Source organism: Colobus angolensis, unplaced genomic scaffold (genome assembly GCF_000951035.1).
Source record: "Colobus angolensis palliatus isolate OR3802 unplaced genomic scaffold, Cang.pa_1.0 Scaffold14, whole genome shotgun sequence".
NCBI lineage: Eukaryota > Metazoa > Chordata > Mammalia > Primates > Cercopithecidae > Colobus > Colobus angolensis.
The window spans coordinates 17322190-17334707 of NW_012114488.1; positions in this window are offsets into that span (position 1 = coordinate 17322190).

Sequence of the window (12518 nt, forward strand, 5' to 3'; positions counted from 1 at the left end):
GAAAGTTTATATTACAGCGCCAAATCCAGTGTTATGGTTCCAGTCAATTCAGGAAATAAAAAGTCTACAATTTATTTGGTTCTCTAAGACTCAGAACTCCTGGCCAAAAATGTACCCTTTGATCTCATCCCTTTAATCTGAAGTATTCCCTAAACCCATTTCCATTTTAATGAGCACTGCTTTCTACTGGCACAATACTCTTCACGGAAGAAACTCAGCTTGTGTTTTGGGATTCCAATCCTTGGATTAAATTCAGTGTCATTATCGGTCCTAATGTGTGCGAGGTTCCTACCCTCAGTGAGCTTAGTGGCAAGAAGCAAAACTCAAGGACGTATATATACTAACAGCCACAGCCAGCAGTGCTGTGCAGGGACTGCCTTCAAAAGACCAGAGCCAGGAGCGGGGAGTTCTCCGAGGGTGGCCATCGCTAGATGTATGAGTTGGGTCTCAAAGAGTGGATAAGCTTTTAAGAGGAGGAGAGAGGGAAAAAGAACAATCCAGGTAGGAGGAAGGAATGGAGTAGTACAGAGCATGCTTGCAGAGTTGTGGTTAACTCAGGGTAGCCAGGAGATCAGGCACGGGTGATGGTGGAGGTGACGGGACAGATGAGCCTGGCCAGACAGTGGAGCCAGACTGTAGTGGGCCAGACTCCCTCGGATTTGCTCAAGTAAAGAGCTGATGTACACAATGCTTCAGAGGAATCTCACAGAAATGGTGCGAGGCAGCATAATTGGACCTCCTGATGCTAGAGCGTGGACAGTAGCTGTTCCCAGTCACTCTCTCTGGTGGCCCACAGTTTCTTGCCACTGCTTCTCTCTGCACGCTGTGTCCTCTGATCCCTCATAGGGCAACTCTGGCCCTGACTCAAGCCAACCTGTAGGCCAAGCATCTGTCACCACAGTCTCTTGATTCTTGGTTTCAACTCAACAGAGACAATTTGATTGGCCAGTGGCCAATGGGCTGTCTGTCCCCTGGTCAGGTGTCTACCCCTCGAATATCAGCTGTTCTGGTTGGGGGGCAGGGTAGGGGTGTTATACAGTGAAAACATAATCTACTGGGCTCACCCTTCAATAGAAGGGATCGTGTGTGTGGAAGTTGAAAGAAAGAGGCATGGCTGGGCAGGTCCTCCAAACAGGTCTCCTTCCACTACAGATAGTCAGTGGGAACTATCACTTTTTTTTTGAGGAGGAAAATAACATAATTAAGGCTGTCACTCTGGAAGATTACTTTCTACCATGTGAAGGATAAGACTGAAGGGGAAGGGGAAGTTGCCAACACGTATCAAACATCTACCATGTGCCACATACTTGGCACATGTATCTACTGTATACCTAGCCCTTATGATGCCAGATACTGTTTGCATATTACTTTTCCTAGTTTTCACAAGAGCCCATTTTATTTATGAGAAAACTGTAATCTCAGTGCTTTGGGAGGTTCGGGTGGGAGGATTACTTGAGTCCAGAAGTTTGAGACCTGCCTGGACCAAAGAAAAACACACACACACACACACACACACACACACAGTTCACTGGGTGTGATGGTGCATGCCTGTAGTCCTAGCCCCAGAGAGGCTGAGGTGGAAGGACGGCTTGAGCCCAGGAGTTAGAGGTTACAGTGATGAGCTGTGATTGTACCACTTTATTCCACCCTGGGTGACACAGCAACCCTGTCTCTTTAAAAAATTAATAAATAGCCCGGGCGTGGTGGCTCAAGCCTGTAATCCCAGCACTTTGAGAGGCAGAGGTGGGTGGATTGCCTGAGGTCAGGAGTTCGAGACCAACCTGGCCAACATAGTGAAACACCGTCTTTACTAAAAATATAAAAAATTAGCCAGGCGTGGTGGTGTGTGCCTGTAATCCCAGCTACTCGGGAGGCTGAGGCAGGAGGATCACTCGAACCGGGAAGGCAGAGGTTGCAGTGAGCTGAGAACACGCCATTGCACTCCAGCCTGGGCAACAAGAGTGAAACTCCATCTCAAAATAATAATAATAATAAATTAAAAATAAAAGAGGCCAGGAGGGAAAGTGAAATAACTTGCCCAAAGTCACACAGCTAGTTAGTCAATGGTAGAATTGTGATTTGAACTTAGAAGTCGTCCAGACTTGAAATCCACACCAAGCAGGAACTCTACCGGGATGGCCCCGTGTGCCTGTCTGCAGGAGGTGTGAGTTTGGACTAAGCCTGTCATTTCTGCCTCTTTTCTATTCCTCTTCCATATCATCCTCTTAGTCACCTAAGCCCGAATCTCTCTAAATCTCAGTCTCTTTGTAGAACAGAGATAATAATGAATCACAAAGGTTGTTGTGAGAATTAACTTAGAGGATTCTCATGACGTGCTTAGCACTGTGCATGGTGCTATGGTGTTGCCAGCTGTCCCCAACCTTTTTGGCATCAGCACCAGTTTCGTGGAAGACAATTTTTCCATGGCCTGGGGTGGGCATGGGGGTGGAGGGAGGGTTTCGGGATGAAACCATTCCACCTCAGATCATCAGGCATTAGCTTCTCATAAGGAGCCTGCAACCTAGATCCCTCGCATGCACAGTTCACAATGGGGTTCGGGCTCCTGTGAGAATCTAATGTCACTGCTGATCTGACAGGAGGTGGAGCTCAGGCGGTAATGCTCACCCACCCGCCGCTCACCTCCTGCTGTGCAGCCCGGTTCCTGACAGGACACGGATTGGTACCAGTCCACGGCCCAAGGGTTGGGGACCCCTGGTGTCTGCAGAATTGACAGAAAGAGCAATTGACTGGCTGTGGGGAACTGCAGGAGTATGACTTGGCGTTTTATTTATCTAATACAGGAGCTGGCAACCTTTTTCTGAAAAGGGCCAGTAAGTATTTTCGGCATTGTAGGTCACACAGTCTCTGCTGCAACTACTCAACTTTACCATTGTTGGGTAAAACCAGCGACGGACAAGATCGAAATGAATGAGTGTGCTGTGTTCCAAGGAAACATTATATACAAAAACAAGCGGGGGCCGACTGGACCCAAGGGTTGTCTTTTGCTGCCTCGTGGTCTTTGCCCTGCCTCATCTTATGAGAGTGAGGCCATGTCTGTTTAGTTCATCGATTTTTCTCTAGGGTCTAGTGCAGTGCCTGGAACATAGCACCTTGCATAAATATTTATTAAAGGAATGATTAAATGAGAGAAAGCAAACAAGCAAGAACAAAAGAAAGATTGAGAAGAGACAAAACTTTGGGATCACGTGGATATCTGTTACGGGGTTCTGTGTAGGAAATAGAAACCACGGTAGGGGTTTTAAGCAAAAAAGAATATAACACGAAGAATTGCAAACTTGTTGGAAGGGCTGGCAGAGAGGGCTCTAGGCTGGGCCTCCAAGGATGGCTCCCGTAATGTGGTAAAATCAATGTGCCAGGGAGCTGTCACCTCTGCCACAATCAGGAAGGAGGACTCAGGAAGCTGCCATGGGGACTGTTGACTACAAGAACATCATGGCTGCAAGACCAGGCCAGAGAGTGGTCAGAAAGCCAGGAACAGCATGAATTACTGCCACCACCGCATTTGCTAGGCAGAGGAACCTAGCCACTGCCACGTCCACAAGATTTTTGATGCCCATGAAGCTGGAGAGTGGCTATCAGTAGCTCCATGATCTTGCTTTGCGGCAGAAAGTAGCCAAAAGCTGCAAGACATTGGCCTCTGCCTTCCAAGCTTTGGGCAAATATGTCTAATTGGTGTAGCTTCACTCACAATCATGGTCCTAATGAAAAGAGACTCTGGGCAGTGTAGTTTTTAGCTTCCTAGACTCTGCAGCACCAGGAGGCACCCTAGAAAGATGTGGGAATGGATTCATGCAACATTTAGCATGGAGTATACATTCTAGTGATTGATTCTACAAAGCAAACTATCCCAAGCCTTAATGGCTTAAAGCCACAGTCATTTGTTTTGTTCAGAAATTTGAAATTTGGGCAGAGCTGGGTGGGTCCAGCTTGTCTCTACTTAATGATGAGTCAGCTGGGGTAGTTCAACATAGGCACCACCGTGTGAGCAAGTCCACGCACACATGGGAGCCCAAGTGGAGAGGAACCAAAGCCCCTATCAGTAGCCCCAACTGAGCTCCTGAGGTCAACAGTGGGCATCAGCGTAGCAGCGTGTTGATGCAGAGCCATTGTGAAATGCGAGAGCCTTCGTGACAGCAGCTCCTCCAGCCACACCCCAGCTGCCCTAGCTGAGGCTGCGTGGAACAGGGGTGGGCTGGCCTCAGTGAGTCCTGCTCAGATTGCAGATTCGTGATCAAAATAAATGACTGTTTCTATTTCTGCTACTAAGTTTTGGAGTGGTTTGTGATGTAGTGAGAGACCACCAGTACGTGCAGGTTGTGCTGAATGGGAAGGAGGGAGGGGAACAGATGGGGCAACCAACAAGAAACGAAGCCGCCAAAGCCAGAGAGGGGTAATGGCTGACCTGAATGTAAGCTGGGTCCGCCTCCCCCTGCACCCCAACATTCAGCCTTACCAGCTTTCTAACTTGGATGCTTCCTGAAAATCAACCAAGTGTGGTGTGGGTTGTATCTGCCAGGTAGGAGGTCCAAGCTTGGGCGGAATGCTGGAAGAGCCCTATAATCTTATAGGGACTGACTGCTGCATGGGGATTGTCTCTCCCGGAAACTGCCCCTCAGCGATTTCTGACCGTGGCAGAAGATCTGGATTTTGAAATGGCAAACTGTCATGAAAAGGCAAGACTGACCTATGGTGGTTGTGATTTTTACACTGGGTTCCAGGAGAGTTCAGGTGATTTCAAACAACAAGGCTGTCACATTTAGTTGTGCCAGTTGCGTACTGCACAATTCTAGGGGGCAACATTCACATTCTAGTCATTATCCTTTTGCATATTTATTACAACAATTTCCTGGCAGATGGCAGCAAAATGTCTTGAGGCAGGGTAGCCTTTTCGATTTGCATAAAGGCGATTTATAGCAAGTGGCAGGAGGCATAGGTACAAAACTAGTATCTAATAAATCTTCAGCCAGTAGCAGTGGTTGGGGATAGAGATGGAAGGAGTGGGGAGGAGTATTAGGATTAGGGAAGGTCCTTTGCTTAACCAGAATGGGCACCCAACAGATAAGAAGTGTTGAGATTTGTGGGGTTCAAAGTTCAGTGTTGTGGGACCAGCGAGTTTGCAGAAGAGACAGGAATCAGTCCAACAAAGGAAACAGGTTTGCCCTGAAAGGTAGAACTCTAAGGGCTGAATTTATTAAAAAAAAAATTTTTTTTTTTCAGAGACAGGGTCTTGCTTTCTTGCCCAGGCTGGAGTGCAGTGGCATAATCACAGCTCACTGCTGCAGCCTTGACCTCCAGGGCTCAAGTGATCCCCTCTCACCTCAGTCTCCTGAGTAGCTGGAACTATAGTTGTGTGCCACCATGCCCTACTACATTTTTGATTTTAATTTTTTTTAGAGACATCTGGCTATGCCGCCAAGGCTGTTCTCGAACCCCTGACCTCAAGCCATCCTCCCGCCTCAGCCTTCTAAATAGCTGAGATTACAGGCATGAGACACTGTGTAAGGGCTGAGTTTAATAAGTAGATAATGATCTTTTGTGGAGAGATGAGGATGAAGAGAATTAGTGAATATATAAGTAAAAATGTCATGATTCTAATGAGATTGGGGAGCAAGGGGAGAGGAGTAGGGAAAAGGAGGAGAGGAAGAGATATGAGCCTCAGCTGACATGGCTGTGCCCTGTTGAAGTGAAGGGTATCTGGTACAACTACAAATTCCTGCCCACCTTCAACCATTCTGGGTCTGAAAATCTACATTAGTCATGAACAAATATCACAATTCACAGCCACAGAGCAGCTTCTGACTGTCAAGGTGGATTACATGATATCTTTTCATTCCGACTGATTGTAGATTGCAAAACCTTTACAATTGGAACAATATTCTCCATTTTGCATTTGATTCTGAAACAGAATCCCAGCCAAGCACAGCTTTTTGTTTTCTCTGTGTGTCTTCCAAGGTCTCCTTTGCCTGCATGCGTGTTGCTTTTGTTCTCGGCTTGCTGTTTTAACTATAGCTTTGCTACATTTCCATTTTTCCCCCCCACTATTCAAAACAAGTACTTATTTGAATTAGAGCAGAAAAATACTGAATAGAATGAAGCATTGCTTTCCCCGCTCTCACGGTGGGGTCATGGTTTAGTGGTAGCAATGACAATGATTAATGCTTTGCACTTTCATTTAGAGAACTTCAGGAAAGGGTAAACAAATATTTTCCCAAATTTGCAGGTGAGAGGAGGAAGGTGAAGTGGCTTAGGAAAGATTGTGCTGGTTACTGTCTGATTTCTCTTCCCCTTCCCAATTATCTTACAAATTATGCTTTGGTGAATAGTCCTAGAGCTGCTCATCTTTTAAATCAAACTAAAGTCCACGGAAGTAGGAAAATTATGCATTTTGCATAAATGAGGTGGGCAAATTATTATTCAATTTTTAACAGAGTTTTCGTATCACTTTCCTCTGCACAATGTAATATGGTTAATTTACCAGAAAGCATTGTTATTCATTCCCTAATTCTCTAGGCAACTGCTGCCATTTGCTTACCATTTCCTCCCTCTCTGGGAATTGACAGACCTTCCAGCTCCATTGGGGTAGTTTGGGCTCCTGAGCAATCTCTAGAGGCTTGGCTTCCCTCCTGGTGTCTTCCAATGTTTACCCCTTGGGAGGAGTCTAAAAAAAATGAAAGGATTCACATACCTGGATTTAGTTTATGAGTGGCTTAAATGAATCCTTTGTAAACACACACCAAAGGGAAAAAAAAAAAAAAAAGATGAAATCTCTTGCTATTTAGTGATACTTCCCCACAGGACTATGTCTATGCTTTTCATTAAAAACACTATCTGAATAATACCCATTTCATTCTCTCTCGCTTCCAATTAGCTACTCATTGATTATTACATAGTAAGCATTTGATAATTAACTAAAGGAAAACTATCCAGAACAAAACAACCAGAACACCAGGCAACTGCTAGTATATATACCTTTCATCATGAATGTACATACTGCATGATGATTCAAGAGAAACAGCCTGGCTAGTAAATGGAAAAATGACAATGGATTTGTAAATAGGAGAAAGCCTCCCACTAGCTGTTATTGAGAGGTAGTGAGGAGTTATTGTTATTCCAAGCTTCTTCCTAGCAATTCTTTTATTCTCATACTTATGAGAATATGAATATGAATGTATTTCAGACCATATCCTAATCGAGACACTGGAGCCAACAACCTGCTAAAACCCTCCTCCATCCCTGAATGCTATTATCTACCACCTCCTCTATTTAGTGGCCACTAATCAGAATAAATGGTGTACCTATATACACTGTTAATGGGGTCGGGGGAGAGGAGAGAGAGGGAGAGAGAGGAGAGAAACAGAGAGACAGAGAGCGACTGAGATTCTTGTGTGTACTTTTGGTTTTTCTTCATTGAGACCCATTTGTTTATGTCTTCTGTATTGAAAACATGAGGTAAACCCTAACAGGGGCTAGAAATCAGAAGGAAACAAATCCAAAGGCAAGGAGCAGTAGGCCCCTACTAAGCACTATGTAATCTACTTCCATTTGTCTTTAAGAGATTCAGGCAGCACCTCTTCCAGGAAGCCTCCCCTGCATGCCCCCATTCTGAGCTAGATGTTACTACTTTGCTAACAACTGTGCTTCAATCTAAGAGAGCTTATTGCAACTATTTTTATGGGTCTTCATCCTTACTAGACTGTGGATATTGTCTCTCTTTGAATTTCTGGGGCTAGACACAGGGCCTAGCCCATAAAAAGTATACAACGGAAGTTTGGAGGAGTGAATGGTAAGTCTTTACACCCATCTAGAGTCATATCCACCTGCATCCCGTTGCTTGAACAGCCCTGGAAAGGACTCCTCTCATGCCAGCTTTGGTTTCTTCCTCCAAGTGTGTGCAATGTCTTCATCCTTCCTACTCCCACTGGCGGCCATCTTGGTTAAGCAGGCCGACCTGACCAGACCTCTACTTCCAGGTGGCTCTGATGGCTTTCCTCTTCCTTCTCATCATCAAACGCCCTCATCTTCTGTCTCATTCTGTCACTGGGCACTTTGCTGGGTGAAAAAAGGAAATCAGATGAGAGAATCCACATTAAAGGGAGCTAATGTTACCTTTTCCATGTACAATACGGACAACATCTTCACTCTGTGCTTCTCACACAGGGCACATGGGCTCCCTGCCTTATGCAAGGGTGCGTCAGGGACACTACAAGCTACAGGCTGGGTAACATGGCACAACTTGATGACTTGGGAAAATAATTTTTATCTGAAGACAAAGATGGATATCTTAGGGAGTAGAATATCAACTTTTCATAGAATTACAAAGCTAAAACGAGCCTTTGAAGGCACTTTACCTAAGGCTACAGCCTGGGCAACATAGTAAGACCTTGTCTCTACAAAGAAAAAAAGAAAAAAAAAAAGAAAAAATTAGCCGAGTGTAGTGGCACGCACTTGTAGTCCTAGCTACTTGGGAGCCTGGGGTGGGAGGATGGCTTGAGCCCAAAATGTCAAGGCTGCAGTGAGCCATGATCACATCATTGCACTCTAGCCTGGATAACAGAGTGAGACCCTGTCAGCCCCCTGCACCCCCAAAAAACAAAGACTGTGGCCAGGAGTGGTGGCACATGCCTGTAGTCCCAGCTACTTGGGAGACTGAAGTGGGAGGATTGCTTGAGGCCAGGAATTTGAATCCAGCCTGGGCAACATAGTGAGATCCCATCTCAAAACCAAATGGAACCAAAATAAGAGTATGTATCACGTGGTGCCATTTATTTCATGCTGTCTCTCAGGTTACAGAGGTACAAGTTTATCCTCACTGGCATTGTGACAGTTCTGGGGAAAGGGCTGGGAAGTATCAGGCTATAGATTGGGCCTTCAGTCATATCTGGAACACTGGTGGCCACACGTCCATGATGCTCAGGACTAGCCCTGTGGGCAGCATGCTGTCAGTCCCATGTGCTTAGCAGGTTCTTAGGTAAATGTGTCATTGCCATTCACCCCACTGGACAGTGGGCCTCATCCGCCTAACAGTCCATCCATCAGTCCAGCCAGCATCTGCCAGAAGCTCATCACTGTTTTAGGTGCAGGGAGAGTAATGGTGAGCCAATCAGGAAGTTTCTGCTCTCGGGCTCACAATCTGGCAGGGCAAATACATTACAGGAGAGTAGTATTAAACACATTGGTGGCATTAAATAGGTTATTGGAGAGTAGTAAGCCGTATGGAGAGAAGCACAGTGTTCTGGCTGTTGAGGAAGCCGTTGTTTGTCACTGGTCACATTTTGTTAGAATGTCCCTGCAACACTAGAAAACCATATATTTTCAGTGCTCAGAATTAACTTTTAAAATAAAGGTATATTTGTCCCTCCATAGGATTCTGAATATTTTGCATGTTGGGAAAGAATGAGGTATGATTTAAGAGTTTATTATGTATGAAAATTTTCTGGGAATATAGGTGTATATAAATTATGAAGGTCTATTTGATATTTCAAATACAGTAAAGGTACTATTTTTCATTATTTTCTTCTCTGTAGTTATAAACTATTTTTCAGAATTAAAAAAATATGTAATTAGTAATTGCTTTTTTGTAAAGTAATTACAATTGCTTTAGTAATCTATACCCCCTGTATCATTTTTAGAATAAGAATGTGTTTAAGCTTCCTTCCCCTGCCCCCAAACCAAAGCCAGTCTCCTCCCTCCCTTCAAATAAATGTTTTTGACAGCATAATTGAATTCCAACAGTATTGTATAATATATAGTGGTAAGAAGGTCAACAAAAGTCATTTAAACCTATTAAAATACCTTTCAGGAACAAACTGACCAAAGGTCATTTTATTCCAACACAACTTGTTAGGCAATGCCTAGCACGTGACGTTCTTTGTCCTGAGTACTGACTAATAAATAGATGACTTCCCTTTTGCTGTGGGCTTTAGTACAATTCTCTTCTGCCTGTTGCTGAAAACCATACTCTTTCAAGATTCATAGAAGAACCATTCCAATTAATCTAGTATACATTCTTAAGACCCCCTGGGAAATTGCAGATCACATTTTGCCACACTAATGCTACTATAAAATCCTCTGGTGCCAACACTTAGCCACAGGAGGATTCCTATCTTTCTCAAAGCAGGTAAACACCTCTGGTACTGGTAAGGAAATCTTCAACAGTGTGGCTGTGTTTGAGGGATTATATATACCCTTAACTTTTCTCACGGAAATGCCTGGTTCCCCATACACCTTTCTGTGTCAGGACTATGGCAAAGTCAAATGCATTATTTGTCTCTATCTACCCTGATGTTCTAAAGCATGGGACCCCCTGTGTCCTAGGCTCTCTGATCCTCCCAGCCCGTGAACTGATCGTTAGAGGAGATCAGGAGCTGCAGAGAATGGAGTGAACAGAAATCCTTTTGTTGCAGTTACAATGTCTGAACTTTGCAAATGGTCTTCTCCAATTGATTTGTTATTTGATTTATTTATTTATTTATTTTGAGATAACGAGTCTCACTCTGTCGCCAGGCTGGAGTGCAGTGGCGCGATCTCCGCTCACTGCAACTTCTGCCTCCTGGATTCAAGTGATTCTCCTGTCTCAGCCTCCTGAGTAGCTGGGACTACAGGCGCCTGCCACTACGCCCAGATAATTTTTGTATTTTTAGTAGAGGCGGGGTTTCATCAGGTTGGCCAGGATGGTCTCGATCTCGACCTCGTGATCCGCCCGCCTTGGCCTCCCGAAGTCCTGGGATTATAGGCGTGAGCCACCGCCATCTGGCCTGTTGTTTGATTTTTAAAAAGTAAAAAGAGGTTGGCTCTGTGGCTCACGTCTGTAATCCCAACACTTTGGGAGGCCAAGGCAGGAGGATTGCTTGAACCCAGGAGTTCAAGACCAGCTTGGGGCAACATGGCAAGGCCCTATCTCTACAAAAAATAATCATAATAAAAATTAGCCAGTGTGGTTGGGAGGATCGCTTGAGGCTGGGAGGTTGAGGCTGCAGTGAACCATGTTTGTACTACTGCACTCCAGCCTGGGTGACAGAGCAAGACCCTGTCTTAAAAAAAAAAGTAAAAAGGAGGAGTTTATTAGGAAGGCTCCCTTTCCAGCAGAGGAGTGCTCGATGCTGGCTTTCCTAAGGGGACAAAGCAAATACTTGCTCACTGCCAAGTCACTGAAGACAAAAAATTCCTCACCATCACCCTGACATTAAGGTGATACTTTTCTTTCTTAACAGGAGAACTTTCTGGTCAGCAAATTCAGTTTCCTCACCCTAAGCCTGTACAACTTATGAGGAAGAGAGGCTACTTGGGAGGTGTGGGGACTCTCTGGAATGGTCTGCCTCAGGAATATCTCTTGAAAGCACATTTGCCTCTTGCAAGAAAAAACCCAAAAGTCTCTGACTTCTTTGTATTTATAGATGCTCTCTTACTTTCACTGTGCAACCTCACTCTACAGCACGCTGTGTTTCCTAAGAGTGCCCTTGAGGTGGCCCAAGTCCTTAGCTTTCTTTCATACAAGAGAATCCACCATGAACTCAACTGATAAATTAAAGGCCATACTTTGGTTTGAAGAGACTTTTTTTTTTAAAAAAAGAATTTCTATTTAAAACGGTTTTTTTTTCAGATTGTTTTGAATGAATCAGAACATAAACAAAAATCCTCCAGAAATATTTGCAAATTATCCAACTTAGTGGGGTGTAAGGATTAAAAGCAAAGTTATCTTTAAAAATATCTAGAATATGTTAATCAACTACCTAATAATGTGATAATAATATAAGTAATAAGATCTTTAACATTTTATCTGCTGGGCGCTGTGGCTCATGCCTGTAATTCCAGCACTTTAGGAAGCCAAGGCAGGTGGATCACGAGGTCAGGAGTTCAAGACCAGCCTGATCAACGTGGTGAAACCCCGTCTCTACTAAAAATACAAAAATTAGCCGGGCGTGGTGGCACGTGCCTGTAATCCCAGCTACTCAAGAGGCTGAGGCAGGAGAATCCCTTGAAGCTGGCAGAGGTTGCAGTGAGCCGAGATGGCGCCATTGCACTCCAGCCTGGGCGACAGAGACTCCGTCTCGAAAATAAATAAATAAATAAATAAATTTTAAAATCAGTTTAGCAAGTCTATTAATGCTAAAAACAATACCATAAAGTTTTGATTAATCAGAAAACTTTTTTTTTTTTTCAGTGTTGGAGACCCTCCCTAAATGTAAAGGTTATTTCAACAAAGAAAACCATCCTTTTTCTAGGACCCCGCATGGCATCAGTGATCTTAGAATCACAGGATCTTAGAGCTGTAGAGATCTAAGGAGTGAATCTCATCTAACCCCTTCCGTTCTACAGACAGGCCCTGAAAATGACAGATGCCAGGAGGTGGCTCAGGGTCCTGAAGCTGAATGATCACAGAGCCAGACGCGGACAGGTAGCTGGCGTCCACCCACTGACCTTCCTACCACACTAGGTTGTTGCTCCGTTAGCGCCTTCATTCCAGAAGTGGGGGGACGTTTGGAAATACATATACTGAC